The 20,256-nt window shown below is 38.4% G+C and overlaps 1 pseudogene; it reads right to left on the minus strand.

Annotated features, from left to right (window-relative positions):
- Window positions 1-9,603: 9,603 nt before the first annotated feature.
- On the minus strand, window positions 9,604-19,660 carry LOC113304611 (annotated as a pseudogene).
- Between the last annotated feature and the right edge of the window lie 596 nt (window positions 19,661-20,256).

Consider the following 20,256-nt stretch of genomic DNA (forward strand, 5'->3'; position numbering starts at 1 on the left):
CTAGGATCGGTTCCCTTTCCCTTACAAGGATCGGTTCCCATTCCCTTACTAGGATCGGTTCCCTTTCCCCAAGGCAAACATAATCCAATCATACCACAGGTGATTACTTAAGATTGGTTTTACTAATAAAAGTTAAAGCAATACAAAAGTCAGGACTCTGTGAATAGTTCTACCAAGAACACAACAAGTTGTGAGCGGTTATACTCTATCACACATATTGGTTGTTCATAAGATATGCAATGAATAACAAAACCAATAACTCCTAGCAATTTCCTTTTCGGTCCACAAACAAGTTTATGAACTTACTTCCTTAGAACACATGTAAACATTGTTCCCTAGGATGAAATCCTCACCTCATACCCATACATAATCACAATAGCATTCAAATGATTATGGCGATGTCTTATCTATAAAGTTTAATGGTTAAACAATAAACCTCGTATTGTATTCCTTAATACTATGTCTATCTAGAGTTCATATATGCTTCGCAGTTATGTTTTCAATATGCACGACTTGAATGATACGTTAGGGAATGAAACAGTTCAAGTCAAATATCACTAACCTCAAGTGGAAGGATGATTGTTGTCGTTGTAGATCCTTGCTTCTTCACATCTTCAAGACTTCGCAATACTTGTAATGTCTCATATCCTAATGCTTTCAATGTAACCTATACGAAGTTTAACTCTAGTACATAATCAAGCGACTCTTAACATGAGTTTTTGATTCACTAAAATATGACAACCAAACTTGACATACCAACGCTTGGTGGGTTCAACCGAGCAATGCTCTAACATAATGTATTTGAACCATTTGTTGTATTCTCCTTCGTCACAAGGGGTAAATAATATGTCATACCTTCTTCAAACTTTTCTCTTCGGTCTTGCGTATTCCGATCCAAAGACGGTGTCTAAAAATCGAGGCCTTGTTGGATTTTTAACTGCACCAACTAACTGTCCAACACATCTTTCCCCAAAATAATAAATATCGAGGTTCATGACAAGATTTTATAACACAAGTCACCGGATTGAAATGTCTTTCATCCTTTAGGCATCCTCATGACTCATCTCCTCAAACTTCTCATACGATATCCAGATAACAAAATCTTTGTTTCTAATAATGTTCTGGTATCTCCACACATATATATTAATCGCCTCCGCAATATTTTGCTTTTTAACCTAGTTACCGCCATCATACCTTATTATAATTAAGAAATATCATTTGTTGTAGTTTTTAAAGTTGGTAGACTGATGCGTGTCGTGAGTGCAACAAATTAAATCACTTATTTCCACGCAATTAACTGGTAATATAATGGAAGCAAGGATCGTTTCCGCAAAGAGAGCGGATTTTTCAGTTGTCAAATATCACAAATGGGGGGTTTTCTTTATAGTTTGAATATAAAGCAAAGTAAATAATAAAGCAATTAATTAAGATGTAATCAAGGATGAAAAGTATGATCGAGGAATCTTTCTTCGTTACTAAACAATAATTGAAGTAATATATTCATCTATTCATCATAAATCATAGATTATCACCAACCATAGAGTAACATATACGCTCAGCTATCCCCAAGACTCCTCATATCACCGAGTAACATGTACGCTTAGCTATCGGATTATATCCGTTGGATCCACCTTGAGGTACGCTTACAAGATTTAACTCAATCGAGTGCTTAGGGGTTTATGAATCTAGGTTTGGTTCTAACAGTTAAACTCGATATGATCGGTTCACTTACTAGTGTTGTTTTTACACGGGATTGCTCCATAGATTCCCTCTACAAGGTCTCACGTTTTCTACTTGTGTAAGAGTTATTCAACAATTACGGATATCCTAACTCGTTACCACCAGTGGATCAATAAGGATCAGTTTAGTAGGCCTCCTAAATCAATCAGAAACATTCGTCACAACAGAAACAAACGATGATCATATGAAGACAACAAAATAGATTCATATATTAAATCAAATCTTGTTTAGAACTTAGAATTCATCCTTAATCAAATACAAGTTTATCTACCCATGGATTTAGTAAAACCCAAGATATACATATGATGAAATCAAAGAGAAATAGATTCGGTAATAGAAGAACCCAAAATCCTAGCTTTCGATCCTTGTCTTCTTGTCTCCACTTCGGATCTTCTTGAAACGTCTGTCTGGACTCCCTTGGAAAGTATTTTGAAGTCTCCTTAAATATGTCTAAGAATAATAAGGTTGGGGAATACTTCGTAACTAAGAAATCCAATTTTGGCAAGTATTTTCGTCACTTATTGGAGGTAGGGATCGGTCATACCCTATTCCCCGACATAGATAGGGATTGGTCCCTGCTTCATCCCAAACTGTTTTGCCCATAACCATTGCATACGAAAATGGAATGTATTTATTGTTTTTGAGTTCTTTTCGTTTCTTCATTCTCTACAACATAAAGTTGAATACCCCTGAATTTGGTCGAGTTCATTCTGGTCCTTAGTCTACACTCACGCTTATGTCCGTTTCAGCATTCTTTTTGTTCCTTTTGGATGATTCTACCTAAATAAGACAAACAAAAGAAAAAAAATAGTAGTACAAGGTGTTGATGGTGGATTTTCGAGAAAGGCTAAAATCGCTAAATCATAATTTTACATATTTCTGACACGCCTTCAGACACGTATGTGAAATTCACGAACAACCTCTGACTGAGCGTCCACCCTCTCAGAGATCACAATTTTGCATATTTCAGACACAGCTTCAGACCCGTATGTGAAATTCACGAACAATCTCTGACAGAGCGTACACCCTCTCACAGCTCTGTATGAATATATTGACAACACGAACCCATGATTGAAAATCACGCGCTTATAGAAAGGCACGCATAGCAATTTTCTACCATAAGTAATTCGAGCCATCGAAGACTGGAGGTACGTTTATAGAGATAGCACTTCTGTCCATAGAGTCATATTTCTACAAACACAGACTTCTGAGGTCTTAGCGTGTTTGCCTACTCTGATACCAATTGAAAAAGAGGGGGTATAACGACCACACCCAATAAATCGTTTGAATATTTGTATGGATTAAACTCCAATATAATTCCGAGAGCACCAACTTGAAAGTGAGACTCAATCAAGAAATATATCAAAGATATTTATCTCTTTCTCAATACCATCAGCAAATCGAACAGATAGAAATCTGTGAGCCTGGTCGATCTGAGAAATACGTTACTCGTAAAGCCTCCCGACTGAGGTTTTAGACACTTCGCATATTTCATCAACACTTCTACATAGAATTGAAATGATTGGACGACTCTTAGACATATTGCATGCTAGCATAGAGCGCTAACGTCTTCAGGATGTCACATTGTTCCCTGACTATGCACAATCAATATTCAGAACGAGTATGACACCTCTATCATCTCATACCTCGATTCTCGAATAAACATAATGCTCCTAGACATATTGCATGGTAGTATAGAGCAATTCACAGATTAAATTATAGCGCAACATTCATTCCTAGAAAAATAATCTACCCTATCTCATTACTCTGTTTCATGGCTTATTCCCTACTGAATTCCATGAATTAGTAATATATAATCAATCTATCTTATTACTCTGTTTCACGGCTTATTCCCGACTGAATTCCATGAATTAGTTATAAATATTCCTTGTTCGGGCATCTGGGCCACCACCGAGTAATCCCTGAGAAAATAGTGCGAGTGTACTTAACAGTAATGCACAAACGAGCACCCAAATGCATAAACGACCGTTCAAAAATATAGATGAACGAGGAAACCTATGTGAAACAAGGAAGAAATAATAATAATAATAACAAAGAACGGGCCCCTAGTTCAGCTAGTCATCTCCGTTTCCCAAAGTTTGATGCGCTTCAGGAGATCCCAGGTTCGAGCCCCCAATGACGTAATATTGCAGGAATTAACGTGGAAGGTAGAGTTATCTTGCACCCCTTGTGACACAATCTCAGCCTCCCAATCCGCTTCGGTTCCCTTGGCTAGTTTACCCATGAGGCTCGCTGGTAGGCTAGCATAGCAGCCCGTTCAATTAATTTAGTAGTATGTTGTTGGGGCTTAGCTTGTTAGGCTTCCAACTAGTTAATGTAATACTCTTTATCCAATAATAATAATTTATTGAACTAATAAATATTAATAATAACAATAATAATAGAGAGGCGTACGGGACCGGGCCTACTGGACGGCCAGTCATGACGCCGTGGCTAATTCATGCCTCCCTTTTTATTTTTTATCTTATTTTATTATTTTCCTTATATCATGAAAACTCCCTCGTTTGAGCAAAACTCCTAGCTTTTTTCACATTTCCTCACACGATAAAAAATAATAATTTAAAATAGGAAAGAGTGTCAAGGGACCGGGCCTACTAGCCAGCCGACCATGTCCTAGCCGTGGTCGGTCCCACACTTTCCTAAATCCTTATTTTATTATTATTTCTTCCCTCGTTTCATGAAACTCCTTCGTTTGAGCAAAAACCCTGGTTTTTCCACATTTCTCAAATATTGCTCAAACTATCAAAGCCAAAAGTCAAATGGTCACACGACCATCCGGGCTTCTCACGAAAAATATTAAAATATCATTTATTTTAATATTCCCAAAATATTGGTCGCATGAGCAAAGTTCTACTTGCCCATTCAAGAAAAATAGAGAGTTTCAGTTAAGATCAAACTCTTCTGAAAATCCAAAATATTGCTCAAACGCGCACCAAAAAATATCAAAATTCTCAGAATTGAGTCACGGAAAATATGGTGACACGGGCATTCCACCTTGACCGGCCAAGGTCGGCCCCTTGGCTCACAGATGCCGGTCCCACATTCTATCACGATTTTGACCTTATTGATATTCCATAATTCATATTGGGTTCAAAATCTTTTCAAACGACTTGGAATTTGATCAATAAACCATCAGTTGGTCCCACGACCACCAAGGCTAGTTTCATACCCTTTGGTCGGTCCCTCTCTCTCAATAATTAGATTTTACCACCTAATGCTCATACGAGCACTATTTTAATAATGATTGAACGATCATTTAATCATCTTTTCACCAACTGGTCTACAAAGGACTTTGGTGCACGCTCATTCGAGCACCTGGGTGCTACATGGTCGGCCATCATCCCATTTATCCGGTCCCTTTCTCGCTCATTGGTTGATTTTAAGTAAAACATCAATTGATCAACAATCGACCAAAATTAGGGTTTCAAATCAAATGCTCTGCAAAGCATAATTCTGAACACGTTCAAACCCTAATATTTTTATGTTGATCCAGCAATCAACATTTTAATTAATAATATTCGGTCTAGATGCCAGTATTTTAATTATATTATTTGGTCCCGCTACCAATAATTCATTAATCGAGCAATATTCGCTCAAGCTAGCAATATTTTCTCAATCGAGCAATATTTGACCAAACTATCAATATTTGCTCAATAGAGCAATACTTGCTCAAATTAGTAATACTTGCTATCAATAATTAAATGCTCGACCGAGCAGTAATTCTCATATTGATCCAGCAATCAATATTCTGATTTATATTAATGTTTGGTCCTGTTACCAACATTTTTTGCTCGACTGAGCAACATGGTTCGGATGGATGACCATCCAATATTTCTGATTCTTGCTTTGTCATTTGATGACTCATGATATATTAGATCAGAAATGAGCATTCTATATAATTCAGCAATATCTTTGATTTCCTGTCGAGTACTCGACACTTCAAAATAAGTCCTTGATCGAGCAATCTCATCGGACACTCGATCCAAATATCATTATTACTTTGACTGGTAAAATAATATATCACAGTTCATCAAGACTCAACGTCTTTCCATTATTGTGTCCCAGCAGACACCTTATGATCAATCCATGAGTGTCAGAGCGTACCACATTCGTTTATTATGCTCGACTCATTAAGTCTAAGGCTCATCGTATAGTCAAGTCAACAACTGACTAATTAAATACATATCTTCCTTGCAGACTCCACATTCGTGACATCAATCACGTCACATGGGGGATAATCACTAGGGTTTTGGTCTGGCGGTCTATGGCACGTATGTTCACCCACGATGAGAAATGCGAGTAAGTTGTGCAAACGGTTGAGGAAGTTAGCAAAGTAGTGGATGGACGATCAACCAAGTCTCGGCACAACATGAGTCTGGTTTACCCGCGATGTCCCACTTTCCAACTCTTTCACTCCAGCAACCGTCACACTTACTGGGATCAATGTGCCTAATATTCTTGCAATATAAATAAGTCTCTGAATCCATGATTGAATAACCAACAACCAAGAATCATCGTCTAACCAAGAATTCTCATCTGAACAGTAACTCTCAACAGAGCAGAATTCACTCAATCGATCAGAACTTATTTTTCATCTGAACTCAACAGTTCACCAACTTGAAAAAAATACCCAACACATACACAATCCTTGATCATCATTGATCTAACACACTTCTAATCTTCCCTTATACATATCGACCCTCATCCCTCTTATGACCGAATTGATTCTGCAACGTCCATTATCTTGGTTTAGGCCGGAGTCCTACAGATTGATCTCTCAAACTCAAAGCACTCCCGCGCAGTGCATCTGTTTGAAAAAGGTTTAAGCAATTTGCTCGGTCGAGGAGTCTCCATCCACACGGTCGTCTCTTCATTTTCCTAAAAAACCAATAAATCGTTTTGCCCCATCAACATATAGGCGACCACGGTGGGAGATTAATCTCTCGGTTGCAATCTCAATTCGTCAAAATGGTTGATCTTAGGTCAGGTTCAATTACAAATCCTAACCCTAACCCAAACATTGCTAGCACTTGCAATAATGGTGGTACTCCAGTCATTCTTCCCGCTTCTAACAGCGGCTCTACTGATACTACTCCTCAAACCAACAATACTGGTGTCGATGCTAAACCAACACCGGTACAAGCAACAATCCTCTCTTCGGCCGAGCTCTTGAAGAAATCAGAGAAGATCCACCTACCATAGCTGATATCATGAAGGTTCAGGAAGTTCTCACCAAGAATCATACAGATATGGATGCAACACAGAAAGAGTTGTGCGCTTACCTCAAGACTCTCATAGAAAGACTGTCGTCTGAGAAAACTCATCCCCATTCACAGAAAAGAAAAGCTAAGGAAACATCCTCAACTGCTGATCCTGAAACCTCCTCAATCCACATCCTGGAAAATAATGAAGTCCGCAATGCTGCAGATAACCCACCGCCAAAGGAACCATCAAGTTTCATCATTCGTGAAGCTTTGGAGCGCATTGTGGAGGATCGTGGAAAAGACAAGATATCATTTGCTATACAGAAAGTTCCTCTTCTGAAGGTTTATACTTCTACAATGTTCAAGCTTTATGATGGAACGAGCAATGCTCGGGAATATGTTTCTCGATTTTTGGAAAAGTTGGGCGAACATGAGCACAACCATGTTGTTCGTCTGAAGGAATTTTCAAAGTCTCTGACAGGCATAACATACACCTGGTACAATAACATCGTGCTAGGAAGCATCATCAGTTGGGAAGAAATGATTAATGCTCTATGTCGAAAATACTTCTTCGTTTCGGAACAAGTTACACTCTCTGATCTAGGAAGGATGTTTCAGAGTAACAATGAACATCTCAATGATTACCTGAAAAGGTTCAGAGTCCAAGATTTGGATTGTCATGATCCTAATGTCACAGAGCAACAACTTGTAGACTTGTGCATCAACGGAATGATCCCGGTCTACATAACTTTATTGGAAAATATTCGATTTCGGACCTTCTCGGAGCTTCATGAAGCGGCGAAGCGATCAACAACTACCTCTCCTGCTTTACAAGAAAGAAACAAAGGTCGAGGAACCTCGTAGTAGCTGACGCCTACTCAACAAACAATACAATCTCCGACCTTCCGCAAATGTTGTTGCTGAAGAGATTAAAAGGAAAGCCGAGGCACAGAAAAAGAACGCTTCTCTAACATCCTAGGCTCCTCCAGAAGCGTAAAGAAATGGTAACCAATGCTGCAGAAACCTCGACCCAGTATCAACAAACGAGGAAATGATCAGACAGACTCAAACTTTCCTCTTTTTATTGAAGAAGTGATCGAGTTACTGGAAGTCTGGATTCAAGATGGTGCAATCAAATTTCCATTCATCGGGAGAGATCCATTTGAAGAAAAAAATGGAGAATCCCAGGTACTGTCACATGCATAGTTTCATCGATCATCCAACAAGTGACTGCAATGTTTTGAAACGCATCTTCAAAGAGAAGGTTAATCCAAGAGAGATTCAACTGGGGACTAAAGGAGTACACAGGACCCTATCCCAATCAGGACCTTCACTCTCTTTGAACAACCTGTAAAAGAGGAAGTTCAATCCTTGGTCGAACATATATGTGAATTGCTCTATTTGTCGAAGGCACAAAGGAGAGACATGTTCACAGCAAGGATCATATAACCAAACTCTATTTAGTTTATCAATTCTAGTTAGCTTGGACAACATGTCCGCTATTTAATTCTTCTCTTTTTACACGTAATTACAGCGCCAAGGGCTGAATGACTGAAAAAAATCTTAATGTCTCTAATAAGATTATGTAATCTCCAATCTATGTTGTAAACATCATTGTTGACAGCATCGACCACAAGCTTTCAGTCCAGTTGAAAATATACTTCCTGCATATCCATGTCCTTTGCCCACTTTACTGCCTCCTATAAACAACTGCACTCTGCATGCTCCGGTCCTGAAGATTCAGCTAGATAGATGCACTTTGATCCTTTGTGATGACCTGTAAAATCACGAATTATGAGTCATATGCCACCAGAGTTACTAAGGTAAGAGCCATCAGAATTAATAGTAAAAGCCCCATTAGGAGGAGGAGAGCAATGCAAATTTTGTATGTTTTGCCTATTAGTGTTGATAGGATTTTTACGCGACATCTCAGTATAATCAGATAAGAACTTCCTGTATTTTGGAATAATGATATCTGGAGTGGCTGGAAAATCTTTAAAGACATTCTCGCATCTCTGAGACCAAGCAACTAGTGCTATTCTGCAGATATTATCTTCATTGATATGACCAGCTTGGAGATTATCAAAGAGACTGCATATCCAGTCGACAAGACTGATGTTATCTGGAGTATGAATACCTAGACAACAAACCAGACAAGTTTTACCAGAGAGCATTCGAGAATACAGTGAGAAGCAGTTTCAATCCCCTGGGTACAGAATGGACAACCGTAATCACCATTTTGAATGACGTAAGTGAGCTTATCTCTTGTTGGTAGAGTGTTCTTCACACACTTCCATAAAAATTGATTAATCCTTGGGTGAACAGGTAACTTCCATAATCTTTTAAAAGTACTCTTCATCCTAGGAGAGACGATTGCATTGGAATTTTGCTCTTCATACATCTTTTTATAAGCAGATTTCACTGTGAATTGACCATTCCTTTCTAAAGTCCACACCATCGTATCTTCATAATGAGGATAGATTGGCATTCTGAGAATCAGTCTTGCTATATGGTCTTCAAAAAGAGCGAGAATTAAACCAGAATTCCAACTTGTAGAATTAGGAGAAAACAGTTGATATACATACTTGTAATGTTAAAAGCATTGGTGACACCAAGTTTGGGAATAGGAGGATCATGAAGCCCTTGCACCCAGTTATGTTTCCAAGTGAGTATCTTACGACCATTCCCAATACTCCAAGCATTGTATTTTGTTAGTGAAGTTCAACTTAGAACTGATGCTTGCCCAGGACCAAGTGGAGGATGAACTTTTTTTGATATTGAAATTATCACCATCTGGGAAATACTTAGCTTGCAGAGACTTCGAACAAATTGAGCTCTGCTCAGTACATAATCTCTATGCTGACTTTGCGTTAAACAAATTGAGGTGTGATCAGTACATAATCTCCATTCTATGGATATCTTATTTTCCAAGTTTGAGACTTAGAATTATTTTAGGAATATGAGTTATATTGTCTTCTCTATAAATAGAAAAGTCCTATATATTAATCATAAATACATTATTATCAATCAAAATTGAGTTTTCTCTACAACTATCCTACTTTTACTTGCAATTTCTCTATTCACGCTTCCGTTCTGCGTTAGGTGAGAACAAACAAAAATTAGTAGCAGCGTGAAATGCTACAGTCCAATAAGTTTTCATCTCTTCCTCTTGGCTGCAGAAGCAGCTGCAGCACTACCGCCGCTATTTCGACTGCCTTTCTTTCTCTTTCTTGATTTGCTAGCAGGAGCTTTCTTTGCACTTGACTTACCATTTTTCTTTAGATCAAGCTGTACTTGGATTCCTGATAATGTTGTCGCATTTAATATTTAGTCGAAAAATACCGAGAGGAAAAAACCTCCAAGCTGACAATGTACTTTTTCCTTTGAAAATGATGAAGACGGGATATTTAAATTTACCCATCGTTCTTGCTGTTACTTTGGAGATCCAGCTGCAGCTTTTTCTCACCATTATCAGGTCCATCTGAAAAAAGTACAAAACATATCAGCCTTGTTGTAAAGTTCACTTGCGACAACATGAGACAAGTCCACCCTTGCTATTAATAAACAAAAGGTTCACCTGAATGCAGGAGGTAGAGGTCAAAGACTCAAACATATTCCTCTCCAATGCAGGAGGTAGAGGTCAAAGACTCAAACATAGATATTGACAAGATGCCCAGTCGACCTGATCAGGAGTATAAATGCAACTATCTTTTGAGATGGGTAATTTTAGCCTTGACTTTACCCTCATTTTATTGATAATATTCAGGGTAGTGTCAATAGTTCAATCTTATAGGAAGAGCCTAACTAGAGGCCCTTCCTTTCACAAGCTCTATAAAAACTTAGTCCAAATCTGTTTTTCCAGGACAAATTTCAAATGGCATGCACTTTGTGGGTGCGCACAATCTAGTTGTGCATGTAGGATATCAAAACTGACCTTCCACACCATTCAAGGCCGATAAGGTCTCAGAGTTTCCAATTTCCAACCTGGTGGAAACCTTTTGTTGTCATTTTACTATCGCCAAAGGTCTTGGATCAACCACTAGAAATGAGCTACCCATTCATAGAAAAACTTACCTGTGTCTTCAGTATCTGAAGCATTTTCCTCTTCACTTTCTCCTAGCATGTCACCGTTCTCTTCTTTCAGACCACCACTATCAACAGGCTCCAGCATCACTGCAATACGTTTCTTTGGAACCTTCTTAGTTCCTGGAAGCATAATTAGACGAGCTGATCGTATAATGCGTGAGCTGCTTCCTTGCTTATATGCCTGTCAGTGCAGCTTTAACAGCTGGCTGTATTCCCTCTTGTGGATTTGGGTGCTTCTGTTACATATAACACAATCACGAAACAGTTGGGGCATTTGACAAGAGAATATATATGATATACCATACCACACAAGGATCTGCAGAGGCACCTTGAATTGTGATAACTCCATGATTGACTCATAGTCCTCCTGACTTATTGAGTAAGCATCCATGAATTCCACAACCTTCTGAACTGCTTCATCCTGACAATAAAGTGCAAACACGTAAATAAATCTGCTTGCCCCAGCTTTCAGCCTTTACAGTGTATGAGATTAGTACGGCATCTACCTTAGGCAGCGACCTAAGCGGATCAGTTAAGTGTTTCCGAATAAGAGGGAAGTAATCTACTCGCAACGTTTCCCTGCAGCATTTTAAAGAGTAGAAACTAAGCAACTGGCAAGGGCAAGGAACGCAAAGAAGAATCAGCCAACTTAATTTCTTATCTATAGAAAGAATGACGTGTGTATGCAGTTGTTGGCCCCCGAAGCTCACTACATATGAACACTCAGGTTTGACCAACCCAACCAAGGGGTAACAGAAAACAATGTCAAGTTCACTGCCATGGGGATCTGTTTACAGCTTATAACAAATCTTTGGCAAATTATTATTCCCAAGTATTCTGTAGAAGGCCGAATGCTGGTTAACTAAGTCATTTATTGTTCATGAATATAAATGAGGATCTTGGAATTTTAACCAAATGCAAGGGTTCGGCAAGTTGTTTGATAACAAACAACCATAACCAAAATCGATGACATATTGAAAGAGTGTTCGCTGAGTACTGGGAAACCTGCAGAAGATGATACCAATAACCTGGGTTTGAAACTCGTCAGCATCGGGGTGGTGGGCTAGCTACTTGGGTTTGTAGGTAGTAAACTTCTTCTTATCAAAGAGGTTCAGATTTTACATAACCTTTGGGCTTTAAGCCTTAAAAAATAGAAGAAAAAAATTACTGGCAAACCTGTGTGAGATGGACTCTCGAGAAGCAAGAAGATGAACATGCACATCCTCTAAAAGCCTCATATTCTTTCCCATCGTCGAGTTTTCCCCAGCCACCCACCAAATCTATTGACATTGCGCTCCCCCTACCAACACAAATGTTTCTAAGCATCAATGATACATATAAACCCAGATAGAGGACATTAGAAATATTTGGATTCAGACTATTTTCATCCATGAATTCAGCACCAAATCCAAGTTTCCTTGGACAAAGAAATTTTTTCCTGATAAGCAAAGACATTAGAAACAAAAGAGTTTTAAGGATCAAGAGGAGTTGCTGAATAATTTATTCCTCCATATAAGGCCCTCAAGGTCAAGGATGTTATGAGATGTTCCAATCACCATTTCACTGCATTTCCAAAGAATAAATTACAACATCATGCCTATTCAGAATCCAAACGAAGGATTCATGGCCTTCTTGCATGCGAGAACAGATTTCTTCAACTTTTCTCACCTAACCTGCCCATATACGCATAGGAATGCAATTTTTAGGTTCCATTTTATATGATGGATTGACATTGGAGGGAAGCTTCGGCAGAGGTTGTAGTGAACACCTCCAATAATCCATAAACTTTTTTTCTCCTTTCCCATGTACAGCTTTGGATAGTGTCTATTCACTACACTACTATCACGACCAAATACGAAAATGGCTTTATCAAGTTTAAGAGCAGGCAAAGTTCCACTAAGCAGTTTCAAATTTGTAACACAGGAGAAGCAATACCTGTTCAAAGACCTCCCCTCGCCCGTGCAACAAAGCTGCGCTGGTACACACACAAAAAAAACAAAAACTAATGAGAACTTGTATAAGGTGAATAAAAATCTCACTAAATGATCCCTATTTTCGGTTGCAGAGTTGAGGCTACTTACGGAATTATACTTGACCCAAGTAAACTAGTTTGAAAGTGCTGCCACTGTTGGTATCTCCGAATCTGTACATTTACAATGTCCCCATTTCCAATAGATTCTGCGGCACACGCAATCATGTTCATTCTCTTTGTTCCATCCTCATCCTTACCAACAGCACTTGGTCGAAAATTAAGGTAGTTCTCCTGATAATAAAAAACATTATGATATCCTTGCAGTAAAAAGCCAAAGATATAAATTCATGAAAATATATAAAAGCATTACTATAACTCTCGGAAATATCAGTGTGAAACAGTTTAATTAAATTAAAAATAATTCCGACAAGATATCATCTTTTAACACTAAGATTAAGGGACATCACACCAGAGTTCAACACTTCCTAAGGTTGGAAAAGAAAAAATTATACGCACAATTTTTAGGAAATGTAATGCCCTACACTACGATTTTGAAGCCAAGTGCAGCAACTTGTACTAATCTTTATAGTCAAAACTGAATCTCACATGTAGCAGGCCAAAGGTGAAAAATAGTTGAAACTGTGCAAATAAACACAATGGAAAACCTGTATCAGAAGAGGAACAAGGTCTGCATCGCTCATGCACAAGTCAACCCTCTCATCCATTCTCAATTTTCCACCATTAAAATCAAACAGCCTGCATGCCAAATGGAAAATGTCAGCACGGCCATAAAATATCAGATAGATCAACTCATCCACTAAACACAGCTTTAGTATTTACGCAGTTTGTCATATGCAAAAAAAAACAGCCAAAATGTAACATCAATAATCATATGGACAGTAGAAGCCGAAGTGTAACATCAAATTATGATATAAACAAAAGAAGCCCTGATACATACATGCTTACAGTTGACTTAATTCATAACAGATGAATGCCAGAACAAAATTGGGAAATCAACTGAACTGGGTCTTTTATAGAAGGCTATCATGTCGCAACTTGAATTATGAAACTATTTTAAAACAAACATAATTTAAAGGAGGACTCTACATGGTCTTGGAGGAGTATAAGTTCAGTGTTTGAATTCATAAAGAAGTTCAGTTTTTGGTCAGTGGGTAATGGGAAACAAATATTCATCTGGAGTGATAAATGGATATTACATAAAGAAAGCCCCCGCAACCCTAGCTCGTATACTTATGTATCTGAGCTTATTGATAATAACAGTAAGAGTTGGAAACATGATCTGGTAATCACCCTCTTCGATCATGAGACAGAACAGAAGATCTTAAACATGTGAACGCTTACAAAAAGTGGATGCTTCACGGTCGAATCTGTGTACCATGCTCTATACAACATTAAGTATCATGGCAGTCATAACTCGCATCAGTCGGAACCAAACAGCATCTGGAGATCGGTGTGGAAAATTGATTCTATTCCTAGAGTCAGACTATTTGTACGGAAGTGTGAAAGATAGAGTCCCTTCAAAGGAGAGACTAAATAGAAGAATATTGTCTGTATAAGGTGCAAGAGTGCAGTTGAGACTACTAAGCATATTCTTATTGAATGTCCTTATGCAAGAGCAGTCTGGTGTAGTGCAGGTTACAGATGGGAAGGAGTTCAGTGGGCTTCTCCTAAGGACTGGATCTCATCATGGTTTGACAGTTCTGACACTGCTACCATAGCTAAGATGGCTATCATTAGCTGGTTTTTATGGAAGGAAAGATGCTGTTTGGTTATCAGCAGCCAGTACTCAACCCCACAGCAAACCATCCAGGCTATAAACTGTTATGTACACAGTTCAATACCTGCTCAGAAGCTGTTAAAAGTTTGTGTCTCAATGGCTGACAATTCTAAATGGATTCCACCTGGAAGAGATTTTGTTAAACTAAATACTGACTCTTCATTCTGTCATTTAACCGAGGCTGGTGGATATGGTCTAATATTTAGGGATTTTGCAGGAGAAGCAAGTGTTCCATGGGAGCTTAGAGGCATTGTGGAAGATATTATTTTTCCTTTAGTTAATTTTGAGCATTGGTCTTGTATGCACACGAATAGTCTAGCAAATAAGTGTGCTGATAAATTAGCGAAATATGCTCGTAAAGAGAACAAATCATGCAGTTGGATAGGTATTCCCCCCTAGCTTCTTGTTAAACTCTATTGCGCATGATTGTGCCTAGTTAATAAAAAGTTTGTCTGCATCAAATACATATATATAAACAAGGAGAAACTTGTTTGCTGCCAAGCACCAACGTAAAAAACTGGAAAACTACAATCTGGAAAATTACTAGAAAGTAGCATAACAAAAACAAACCAACTGGGAATAGCCCAGTTGGCCAGGGGTTGAACTCTCATGTTAGAGGTTCGACTCCTGCGCTGTCCGTATCGAGAGGGGAAAAAAACGAATAGTCAGACAGCGAAACACCAATGAAACAGTATCCCATTACCTAATTAAGAAACAGAAAGAAGGTGGGAATTAAGACATACTTGGCAACAGCAGTAAACAGTGAAATATCCTCATCCTTCACTACTAAGAAGGCGTTGCCTTACATCATCATACTGAATAACAGACATTGAGAGGCTCATGTACTGCAACTGATTAAGTGCCATACGCATATCTCCATTAACTCTATCTGCAAGTTCCTCAAGAGCGGTCTATTTATGTAAAAAAGTGATCAGTGGTTGTTTTTTAGTTTGACAAAAAAAAAACAGTAAATAAAGAAATCATATTGCTGCGAAATTTGTTGACAATAATTTCAGGAAAAACAGAGATTCCAACAAGCAAGTTTAGTTACATATGTACCCCATCAACCTTGACACCTTCTGTAGTTGCAACTTGCATTAACCTCTTTGCCATCTTCATCCATTTGAAATAATGTCACTGTCAGCATATTCACATTTAAATTTTATAGAAAATTATAGGAGGCAATCATGATACCATAATAGATTGTACCATAATGGCAACTATCAAAAAGCTCATTGGTTCATTCATCAAGGGTTGCAGAGAGTTGCAGAGAGAAATGATGTCACAATTTTAGGCAAATTAACGAAAAAATAATTAAGGTCAGGTTTATCCAGGGTGGTTAGACCTGTTGTTTTGTTGGTTTCCTACAGTCGAGAAGCAAACAGTAGTTGAGAAGACTTTTCAGTTTCTGACTATGACGTTCATGCAAAATACAGATGATCGGGATTTTGGAAAATTTGATGCTGGCAATAAGGTCAGCCACCCCGCGGTCCCGCCCCTATCTCTGGAGGACATGCCATCAACTTCATCCATAATCAACACAGTCTTTTGTTGTTTTGACCTGCTAGATCAATTTACATGGTTAAATCTTTGTTTCTTCCAAGTAAGCGCACATGGAAATTTGGTATTTGCTGAAAAAGACCAACCGTTCCATCTTGACACTCAAAGATTCATTGCTGACAAGTTCTTTTATAGAGTTTGCCATGCTTCCACCAATTCCTTTAAGAATTTTCGAATTAGCTTTTCCCCGGCTGACACTAGCATTGACCTATAATACATAAACGAGGTGCAGAATAAATTAGGAATACAGAAGTGGGAGCATTAGGAATGAATTCAACATTCACGTGCTGAACAAGATAATATTGGAGGATACATCATGAATACAGAACCTCTATGCCCTGGAAACCAAGCATCTGGCTAACCAATTTTGCTGATGTACTCTTTCCAGTGCCAGGTGATCCACTTATCAGTACGGCTTTTTTAACTCCATTGTCATTCTGTTTTTTCCCCTTTCCCTGCTGCCCAGTATGTAGAAAGTGATCGTTCCAATGGGACAACCACTCGTGAAGTTGCTTAACCTACATATGACATAAAAGGGGGAGAATTCTCAAGGAATTATCCCTCATCCAAAAGAGGAAAATATGTGCATGCCAAACAAAAAAATGAAGAAGTAAAAAGAGAAGAAATCAATGTCCATGAACTGACAGTTATAAACATACAAGTAACTGGTTGCCCAAAATATCATTGGGAGTCTTCGTTTGTACTTTTCTGGCCATGTTAGCGAGGAATTACCACAAGCTTGGCAGGAGAAACACCTTAAGCCGAACATTTTGGTGGGGTTTTCTTTTCCAAAGAGGGCGAGACTTCATTACCTGGAGTAGCCCAGTCATTAAGGACAAAAATAATATAATGTTATGTACCTTACGCTCACCAGGTGAAGTAGTGAAATAAACTGACAGTCTGATAACTTATTATACCTTTTACTACTTTCAGAGGGCTTCCTTTTGGTTGCGAGGTAGCACCCTTGTCTTTAGTATTTTTTAAATCTTGTGGGGGTGTTTTCGTGGGTTTTGATTTATGGATCAGGGCGAACAATCCATCCTCAGTTAAGAATGCAGTGCTGCAAAAAAAGAAAAGAATCAGAGAGAAGGTAAAGCAATTGCACCCGATATTTAAACAACAAAAGAGGAAACAACAAACCCTAGCTCTTTGGCTATTTCTGATTTCCGCCCCTCAATATCTTCATCAGCAAGAAGATAATTCTGCAACCAGACAACGAAAATCAGAAATAGAAAAATTGATGAAACCTAGAGCAGGAAAGACATCTATAAGACTGACCGTTTTTTTACTGACAGATCCAGTAACTCGACCTCCATGGCGCTTAATCAAGTCTTCTGCTTCTTCCCGTTCCAAACTAGAAGAAAGTCCAAAGTAATTTGTAATTTTCTGATATCAAATTGCTAAAAGACACAGGGTACCAACCGATAAGGACAAATAGAACAAAGGCTAAATTGCTAAATTGTAATCTTCTGTAACCAAAGGCTAAAACAAATAGACAACAGATAAGGACAACAAATAAGCGATATGAAGAACGGATTATTAGGCTTTCAAATATTTCTAAATTTTAGTCCTAATAACAGCCATTTTAAGCTGCTGTCGCGAGTTACCTTTCAAGGGTTCCGCTAATAACAAAAGTTTTACCAACTAAACAATCAGGCACGCCCTCTGGGACTTCCTGAAACACAAGAAGAATGCTTCACTGTAAGGATAAAGAATAATTGTCAATCCACGCAACTACTAAAGAGGAACAGATCCAGCTCACAGCATTGAATTCAAATCAAAGAAGAGATATTTCATCAGTTCCTTCGAAGTACTAACCTTTTCTCCTTTGTGGGGAGGATCTCTTCTTTCACCAAAATTCATGAATCCACCTCTTCCACCAGCAGGGGACGCAGCAGAACTTCTTCCACCACCACCTCTTCCTGCTGGTTTGCGAGGAGTACAGCCCACTTCATCATCGTTCTTGTCTATTTCAACAGATTTTTTAACTCCTTTACGAGGGACACTCTTCAATTTTTTGGCAGGACTAGGCTCAAAGACATCATCATCTTCTTCTTCTTCTTTAGCCTTGAGAAGCTTCTTCATGGGTGGAGGTTTAGAGTCATCATTTTTTTCTTCTTTAGCCTTGTGAAGCTTCTTTACAGGTGGAGGCTCATCTAATGCCTTAGAACTTTCTTGGGGTTTTCTTTTAGTTACTGTTTTCTCAACCTCCTGTTCATCTTTAGACTTATCCGCTTTGGTAGCAAAGTATCTACTAGTTTTCCTCCTCCCTGAGCTTTCCTGCCCTCCACTTATCTATTTAACCACACGAAACCAATTCAAAAAATGCAATATATCAATCTTATTCACCAGAAAAGTATACAAACGCATGAAACATTGTATCTATTCCTCATGAAAATGACGAAACCAAATTCTGGTATCACACTTCCTTTCGTCACTAGTAGAGACGATAAAAAGGAAACAAAAATCAACTATACAGTAATAACTAGTGCCTTACAGATTTTTCTGTTTGTGGGATAATTGCAGCCGGTTTAACAGGAGGCAAAACTACTGCAGAGGGTTTCGAAGCAGGCTTTGTAGCATCATTCTTGTCACGTGCTTTCATCAACCATTCCCTAATATCCCCCTAAAACGCAATATAAAATTCAAAACCGTAAGTTATAAGTAACAAACTGTAATGTCGTTGAAACAATAATGCAAAATGAGAATAAGCTTCAATCAGCTTGTTTTTCCACTCAGAACTGAAACAATAATGCACAATCAGACAGCAGACACAAGAGTTGGCACTGAAAGTTGAATGATGCAATACTATATGCAAGTGAAGATTACTACAAGATTTACAGAAAATGCAAAAGTCACAAATGAAGAAAACTAACATGCAACAAATCCCTCTGCAGCTAGCAAGACTGAGCATAGTTGATCGGCCTGAGATGAGCAAGCATGAAATTGGATTAACAAAGAAGACATGTAGAGACTAATCATTCTTTAAACCTAAATTTAATAGATAAACCCTAACATAAACCCTAAATTTTAAAACTGAATTGAGCCAAAATAAAAGAATACCGTCTTTGCAGCTTTTCTTTGAGACCCGTGAACGAGATCTCCAATAGCATGTGTATCCACCGCTCTTTCAGCCATCTCGTCGATAAGTCATTTGATTTGCAGAAGGTCTGCCGTACTCCTTTATCAATGGAGAAGGCGGCCAGGCTAGACATAGCCAATTTAAAGTTTCCAAAAATTAATTTCACATAATCGGCTAGGCCGACCACTTTCCGATGATCTAACCAATTTTGTAGCCATTAGTTTAGTTTTATTGTACTGTATATGTGCAGCCCCAAAAGATCAGGATTAGTCCCCCAAAGGGACCCAGCAGTAATTGGAACAGTCTCCACGTTAGTGGCGAAACCTAAAAGCACTTAAAATGTGCAAGCGCAAGCCACTGACAAGTCACTGAAGCTCTATGGCCCACCCATTGTTCTTCGGGATGAGTTTTAATTCTAAAGCGTTTTAAATGTTGCTTCGGATGAAATTCCCTGCCCTAGTAAAGATTCTGCAGCGAGATAGATTCACTAACATTTGAGACATCTGCTGAAGAATAAGCAATTGGGTATATACCAAAAATAATCGGTGATATTTTATTGTTGATTTTTTCGTTTTTTTCTTTCTTAAAGCATGATATTTTGTAGTTCATGTCGGCATTGAAAAATCATACCAATTTGCATTACTGGTATTGAAAAATCATGCCGGCATGAACATTAAAATATCATCCAAATATTTCCTGAATATCCCAATTGCTCGTTCATGCTAAATCCAAACCAGAAAATGGCGTAAAAAAGAAGAAAAAAAACTTACACTGGACTGGAGACAAGTTAACC

Source organism: Papaver somniferum, chromosome 8 (genome assembly GCF_003573695.1).
Source record: "Papaver somniferum cultivar HN1 chromosome 8, ASM357369v1, whole genome shotgun sequence".
In the NCBI taxonomy this organism is placed as follows: Eukaryota; Viridiplantae; Streptophyta; class Magnoliopsida; order Ranunculales; family Papaveraceae; genus Papaver; species Papaver somniferum.